Here is an 8,428-nt window from a genome sequence, read left to right on the forward strand (position 1 = left end):
TATTCTCCATTTTAAAGTTCCAAACTAATCCCATGTGTAACATTGCTTTGGATGAAAAAGTCATATACGGCCAAAAAAAGCAATTACCTGATGTAAAAATATTCAAGGCTTTTATTTTGAAATTATTATTATTCTCCATTTTAAAGTTCCAAAGTAATCCCATGTGTAACAGTGCTTTGGATGAAAACGTCAAATAAAGCCAAAAACAGCAATTACCTGATGTAAAACTATTCAAGGCTTTTATTTTGAAATTATTATTATGCTCCATTTTAAAGTTCCAAACTAATCCCATGTGTAACAGTTACTGAGTTAAATCAGTTATATACAGCCCATAGCAGCAGTAGTTCTAAAGGCCAGTTCTCAGTCCTGATCTGTTTCAACTGAGGATAGATAGAACTACAGCGATGCGTATTCGTAGTCCAAATCAGCAGCCAATAGCCTCTTGAGTTCCGTTGCTATGGCAAATAATGGTCTCAGCAGGTGTGAGCTCTGAGCTGTGAGCTCTCAAACACACAAGTGTGTTTGAGCAAACACACTTTACTGAAAAAAAGCATTGGAAACAAATCCTTCTTGTTCGGGAACCGTAATACATATTCGAAAAGCGTTTCGAGCGTATGACAGTTCAATGTGTCTTCTGCGATAGTCCCGAGATTCATATCTGTACCTCACTCAGAGCATTTACAGTGATGAGAGAAAGAAATGTTGTGCCCAGATATGAACCGAGATGGGCTGTCACTGTAATTTCAGCAAAAATGAGAAAGTTTGGGTCGCTTAGAGGCAAATTGTGGACAAACCGTAACTGGTATCGACGAGCCGTCTTCACTTTCGAAGAGATCACAGACGTATCTACAAAATGAAATTTGAATGGCATTTCTAGGTGAATTTGTGACGACACAGCAAATCCTCAAAAATAGGGTATTTCTAGGATTTTTCCCATTGAGTTATAATGGGGTTTTTTTCGTAGTTTTTTGCGAATTATGTCGCCACGTTAAGCCCAAATCCCACCAGAAGTAATAGCTCCAATGGCGTGAATTTTCTGCACGTTTTGATACCTCATTTGTAGGTGTGCACCCAGCGGTACGAGCCGCATTAACGGTTACGGAAGAAAAATAAAGATTAAAGAGACGCTTCTCTCCGACAATAGTAATAGGTTCCTGCCATTGCTTTGCATGGCAGGCCCCAACTAGAGTTGATCAAATGTCTTCTCAGCTCATCAGAAAAAACAACTTTAAGTTACGACTCAAACTTGGAAGGTCTGTTAGGCTTGTGCTTCACCTAAATTCACTTATAGGAACAGCCGCTGACCACCTCAGGTCAGCCCTTTGCAACAGAATCACAGGAGGGCCGAGTGTTGGGTTCTTTCCAACCAACTGGAATAATTACATTTGTAAAGGGACCAACTTGGGATGACAACTCATGACGAGTTTAAAACCTCATGAGAGGAACACATGAGAGGCTGACCTCTGCCTCGAGTCTCCCTTTCGTAGACGAGCGTGACCCTGAGCGCGCGCATCACTTCGTTTCCACGTCACACTGCAGCTTCTATAGGTCTGTGGTGCAGAATCTGCCACTTAATCATCCGCCGGTGCTGTGAATGTGGAGCACGTGCCAGGATGTTTTATGAGCGCGCGCTGGTTGGAGGTTTTGGCCGCCGGGCTGCAGGAGGCGGAGGAGGGTGCATGCGCGGTGAGGGGAGGGTATGTGGCGGCGGCGGTGGTTTACATTAGAGGGGAAGGTAAATAGCAGCTGCTGTTTTAAAAGCCTGGGAAAACCACGCCCACAGAGCGAGCTGGATCGGGCTTCCTTATCGGAATGTGAGCCAGAGCAGAGATATTTCTGAGCCTGCAGAGCTCACACCGATGCCTCCTCCTCTTTCTCCTCCTCCTCCTCCTTTCCGCCTGTGGCCGTCCCACGGCGTTCAAGGCTTTTGTAGTTATCAGGTCATAATTTCATTTCCTTATCTTTATTGTAGTTAGATAGGCGAAAGAGCAGACGGACATAAAGAGAGGAACACGATGCCAACTATCGCCCTTTGGGGTTTATAGAGGAGCAGCAGCTCTTAAGGTTGTGCAACTTCACAAACAAGAACGCTTTTAAACTTGCGCTGTGTGTCATTGCCTACACTAAAATCTTATCTATAAAGATGTTACTCCCGGGTAAGCCTTAAACTTACCCGGTCGTTAATAAAATACAGAGAAATGAGAAGAGAAATGGAACGTTGCTTAATTGCATTTTGTTTAGTTTTTATAAAGCTGAAAACACCGTGCGCGATGTTCGACAAAGATAAAAAAAAAAAAAAAGTGATTAAATCAACATGAAAGAAGTCAGACTGACACGCACAGGTTAAACCGAGCCTCACACACTTCCAGCTGGTGCACAGACCGCGACACGTGGCGCGCAGGCGACGGGGGAAGGCGCTGCTCTCGCCGGCTTGCCGCCTGGATCTGCGGGGCGTCGCCAGCGGTTCGCCGCAAGATACTGAATTTGAAGGGCAACCAGGAGGGGGCTGCGCGGGTATTTAGACAGTCGACTGAGCAGGAGCGACGCTTCTGAAACAGTTTAGCTACTTTATTTGTCACATTTTCTTGTTGAGTGACCAAATACGTAAGTTTTTCAGCTCAGACCTTGAGGTGAGAGTGGTGCGTGCAACTAAACACACAAGCAGTAAAACTGATTCACACACAAAAAATAACTTTTTATAACTTACCTAATCAGAAATATTAATAAGAAAAACAGTAGGGTAGATAGAGATTGTGTGCTTTTTTTTTTTTTAAAAAAAAATCAAACAATAATAGTTTATTGAATGTTTAACAGTCTCCAGTAAATAATCCAAACTTTTAAGTGTGAATACTTGCTATTTTGCCCTAGAAATGATCAAATCCAAACCAGACTATAATAAGGAAAGCTTATTTTGCATTGTTCTTTGCTGTATGTTTTCATACAGTGCATGTACTGTGCTCACAAGGAGGATGTACAAGTGAATAAGGAGAAATCATAATTGCAGATGTTTTTATTGTGCCATCCTGGGCAGAATGCCACATTGACCAAATTAAAAAAAACAAAAAAAAAAAAAAACATCGTTTGACCTTTAAGAGTTATGTGAATATAGTTTTGAAAAAGTAGATTTCACAACATGATTTGCAACAGCTTTTTACATTTTCTTTCAATGTCATTTTGATGGTTCTTTAAGGAATGCCCACAACCACTCTCCTATACAACATATAATATTACAAAAGTCCATAATGTTCAAAATTTAAATGTACCCAGTAAAGTTGCCCTCATTCGAAAACTTCCCACAGTCACCCCTGCCAGGTTTTTCTCTAAAATCTAACAATGTGGTTATAGTAAGAAGAGATATTTCCTATTGAACTACTGCAGAGTCACACACGTCTTGTCTGCGTAATTGACAAAGTGATGCTGGTGCATACATGAGGCCGTAAGCCAGTTTTAATCCCACATGTAAGCTACCTACTGTGCGCTGCCTCTGTCAAACACATCATCAACATCTCCTATTGTTGCGAGCTGGGCACCTGACTCATTCTTTTCCCCTTGCACACAATGGCACTGACAGAGCTGCTAAACAAACGTCTTGGTGCTCGGCAGACAGGGTAGGTTTTGAAACACTCTCCGCCTGAATGACTTTCTCACGCTCATGTTGCAAGAGGTCTCCGGCTGTGAACTGAGTCACGGAGTCCTGGCTCTGTCAGGCCCTCCCACTTTTCCCCCCTTGCAGGCTGAAAGTCTTATCGGGCACACCTGGCCGCTCTGTCGGTCCCCGGAGTGTTACCTGCGCACCAATCTGTGGGAAACGGGCGGAATCACAGCGAACCGTGAATCTCTTTTGTGAAAACCTTTGAGAACGTATTGCTTTGAGAAAATTGGCTTTTTTTCAAAGAAAACATCACATCTCTGACAAGAAGCAGTCAGAAAAACAAAGAGGAACTAAATCTGAATGGTTTCCTCCAACCCTGATCCTTTTTTATCATTACTGCTCTTATCTCTTGTTTTATATCAGCTCTCTCTCCATTTATCTCCCTCTTCCTCTTTTCATACCTCTGCTCACATTTTCCCAGGACTCATATCTTTATTGGTCTCTCTTGTGTAAGGACCGCCACATACTGCAATATTGTACTCAGCCAAGGACCTTCGGAGTATATATGAGTGAAAAAGTGTCTCACTGCCACACAGCGCCTTAATGTGTAAGCTTTGGCTGCCAGATGTGGCTGAGAAAGGTTGGATTAGAGCTAAATGGCAGATTGTGGCTAGAAATCTGTAGCGATAATGTGGCTGCTGCATACAAACTGAGGATGGCACTGGTTGGAAACAGTATCCTGTCCCAAGAGGGATGCCAGAAACAGTGTTTGACCTGACTTATCCAAGAGCCTACAATGTGATTAACACAGTCAACAAGAGCTGCTTTCATTTCCTAGAAGAAGTTAGCAGTGAATGTGCAGTTGGCTGCAGACAGGATTTTGCAGTTTTGTTTGTAAATGCAAAAAATAAAAAGCTCTAAATTCTGAGGCATTGGAGGGTTTGTACTCATCTCTTCATTTTCCCAAGTTTTATGGACCAGATTTCCATCAAGTGATGAATCAGAAAGAAATTCCATTGGTAAAAGTAGAAAAAAAACAATGAATTTAAGAAGAATAAAAATAGTTTTAGGTTAATTACTTCGCATGAGAAGAAGCAAAACAAACTGTCAGTTAACTGACAGGTGACATAAGGTACTGTGCCAACTAATTTATTTTTCTTTGCTTTTGAAGTCTTTAAAAGTCATCTTGATAAAAAGCCTCTCTTCTGTGAAGGTTTTTCAAAGTTTTGTGTTTGTCTACTTTTAGTCCAGAGTCCAAGAAGCATCTCAGAAAGCTGTTTGATCTGTCACATGAAAATGGAAATCAAAGCACAACTATAAACATTTCAAAACATGGCGGTCCACTTACATTAACACTGACATTGATTGGAAAGTTCAGGAAGAATCTGAGAAGCAGCCAAGAGGCCCATGGTGACTCTGGAGGAGCTGCAGAGATCTACAGCTCAAGTGGGAGAATCTTTTAACAGAACAACTACTATGACACATTTCCAGTAGCAACAACTCAGCGCATTGTAGCAATAATGGGGTTAGCATCCTTTTTTTCATACCTAATACCCTGCAGTTGGGCTAAAAATGCAATGCCAGAAGACTGCTGACCACTGATCAGCTAGGGGGTGCCGTCACTCTCTAGCCAAAAGCGACACAAACAGTCACTTTTGTCTACAAAAGCAACTATTTACAATACTACGACCGCCATTTGAAAAACTCACAGCAGCCACTGAGTCTGACAAAAAGCCACAGATCATGTCATACTACTTTTCAGACTCTGGGGCTGCCCAGGACCACCTCACCCACTGGAGCTGTTACTCAGCTGTAATGGAAAAGAAACTGTATAGAGTAGAATAGAGCTGAGTCAAGCTGTGCTTCTAGATGCTAGTGGCAAAGGGCCATTAGTTGTACGCTCTAAGACACTCATCTTCTTGTGATGAAAGAAAGCTACAAGAAATACCATTTTCAGGTTGGAACAATCTATGTAGAGGTTACAGCAAACATGTGAGGGATGGTTCTCTGCTGAGATGAGACCAAAAGTGAAGCTTTTGGAATATATGTAGAGAAAACCTTACTATCTCTATAGTGAAACATGGTTCTAAAAGTGTCGTGCCATGGGGTTGCTTTTCATTAGCAAGGATAGGAAAGGCAGACATAGTTGATGAAAAGATGGACAGAGCTAAAAGCAGGACAATCCTGGAAGAAAAACCTGAGACTGATGTAGCGCATGGAATAGCTTGGATCAAAGCTTCAGTCTCTACATGTACAAAGCTCACATACCTCGAAATATTTTTTAATTTTTTTAAATTGTGTACTATTTTGTGTTGATAATTACATTAAATCCCAAAAAAGGTTCATGATTGTGACAAAATTTGAAACACTAAATATACAACCTTGCATAATGACACAATACTGAAGGTACGTTGACCCATTTCTACTGACTTTTATACTTGTTGACGCTTAAAGGCTCTCCAGAAAGAGCAATGAAAGGGACATAAATGTAAACATATACAAATCTATATATTCATCTATCTTTCTATATATATGTATATCTATCTATAATGGAGAAGTGGATTATGCAGAAGCTCTTAAAGTCTACAAAGGTTATGTTTGCATGAAAGCCAAATGCACCACCGTTTCCCATCATGTTTAAGTCATGATGTTAAAATAATCTGCCAGCTTCTGTATGGCTGCAGCCGTGCAGAAGCAGTAATCAAATCTGCAAATTATAGACTCCTTACACTTTGAAAACAACACACTTTATATAAACACAATGCCCAAGAGAAGCTTTTCTTAGCAGAAGTATCACCCACAATCAGCCAGAGTGACCCATCACCCAGGGTGCTCGAGGTGTGAATGTCTGGTTACAGTTTACAGTTCACCGTGCGAAAGCGATTAGCGTCGACAACTTACACAAGATGATAGCAGAGTCTGTTATTACTGATTCTGGAGTGTGCTACCGAGGGCTAAGTGAAGCAGCAAGTGAAAGTGTGTGGGTGTGTGTGTGTGTGCGTGTGTGTGCGTGTGTGTATGTGTGCACGCGCTCTGGCGCTTCATCCCAGTGCGGAATGAATATGTGTTGTTATAGTGGGAGTGAAGCAGGACCTGTGCTCAGCTGCTGTTAGCGAGGCCAGCCAAGGCTTGGAGAGCAGGATCAAAGCAGGGACAAAGAGAGAGGAGGAGAACTGACAGATCCTCCGAGCAGAGAGAACAGAAAGAGGAGAGACGGGAGGAGATGAGGGTTGTTGTTGTTTTTTTTTTTTTTGGAGGCTCTCCAGATGCAGCCGCACACATCGCCTGCCTCCCCTCAGACCCACAAACCGAAGAGCCCGAAGCAGCCTGGGAGCAAGGAAAACATTAAGTACAGTAAAGGTGCTCGTTTTCCCCCGTACGAGCCAGCGCATGCACGAACAACAACACACAGAGAGAGATCAGGATGGGTCACTGAAAGCCTCGCAGACACAGGAGCTGGGATCCGTTTTGGCTGGCTTCAGCAGGGAGATGTTTTGAGGCCTCAGTGTAGGGCTGCAGAGCAGAGGTTCCCCAGACAGCTGCCATGGCCTCCTTCCACTTCAGAGACCAAGAAGCTTCCTTTAGGGGTCCTGCTTCTCCTCCTCACCAGCCTCAGCTCCCTGAGCTTCCATCCATCCACACCGCTCCTTCTACTTGTTCTCGTTTCTTTCCTTCCGTCTTTTTCTTTTTTTTTTTAATGCCTCCTGGAGCAGACCGGCGCTATTTGCATGTGTGGGGGAGGCGGTGTAGCGTCGAAGGTTAGAGGTCATGGTGAGTCAAACCCGGCAGCAGTGAAGAGGAAGTGGTTAGGGAGAGGACCAGTGAGTTGGCCTCTGTCTCTGGTTAGCATGCCTGAGGCAGGAGCAAACTGGGAATATATCTTCTGTTGCTTCTTTGTGATGCAAGAGTTGGGGTGAGGGCCACTCATGCAAATGAACCGCAGTTTACTGGATGCTCTGACCGCGGACGTATTTTTGAACAATTGAGCAAAAGGAGAGATTAAAGATTTTAGAATAGATTCCAGCTAGATGTTCACAATCTCAGTTTCTTTGTTTATATATAAAAAATGTTTCTGCCCAATTGATGCAACACTGCATGAGTGAGTGAATAAATAAAGTAACACAATAGGAGCAGGTACAAACACTGCACCCACTTAAAATAAGGTCTACACTTCATTTTATTTTGGGGTGTTCCCAGAGTTGCTCTTATAGCATTTTCAATTTCTTTTATTCTGGTCAGAAATACTGTATAACTTCATGCACACGGTGTGTTGAAAATTGTTCTATTCTATTAAGATTTTATGTAAAAGACCAACACAAAATTGTGCTTGGTAAGTGGAAGGTTGTTTGAAATTTGGTTTTCAAAATGTTTTCCAAATAAAAACCTATAAAAGTCTAGCATGCATTCATATTGATTCTTCTTTGCACATGATTCATGCTCAGTACACCACAAATTTCAAGTCTTATCAGAGATTCTTCCTTGATGTAGATCTGGACTTTGACTGGACCATTTTTTCACATTAATATACTTAGATTTAAATAATTTAACTGTTTCTCTGACAGTATGTTTAAGGTCAATGTCCTGTTGGAAGGACATTGACCATCCATCTAATCCTCTATAAAGTTTTATTGATCATTCTGCATGTATGCAGAAGGATCAGCTTTCCTGTTCCTGCTATTTTTCATGTGGGCCAAGAATTTCAATTTTGCTCTGATGTTCTCAAAGCGCTTTCTTCCATAAGTTTTTTGAGTCTCCTACCAGACGTGTGACAAACTGCTAACAGGGCTTTCCTTCAGTGTCTGCTTTCTTCTTGCCATCTATCAATAAATATTAGAT

This window comes from Xiphophorus maculatus, chromosome 9 (assembly GCF_002775205.1).
Source record: "Xiphophorus maculatus strain JP 163 A chromosome 9, X_maculatus-5.0-male, whole genome shotgun sequence".
NCBI lineage: Eukaryota > Metazoa > Chordata > Actinopteri > Cyprinodontiformes > Poeciliidae > Xiphophorus > Xiphophorus maculatus.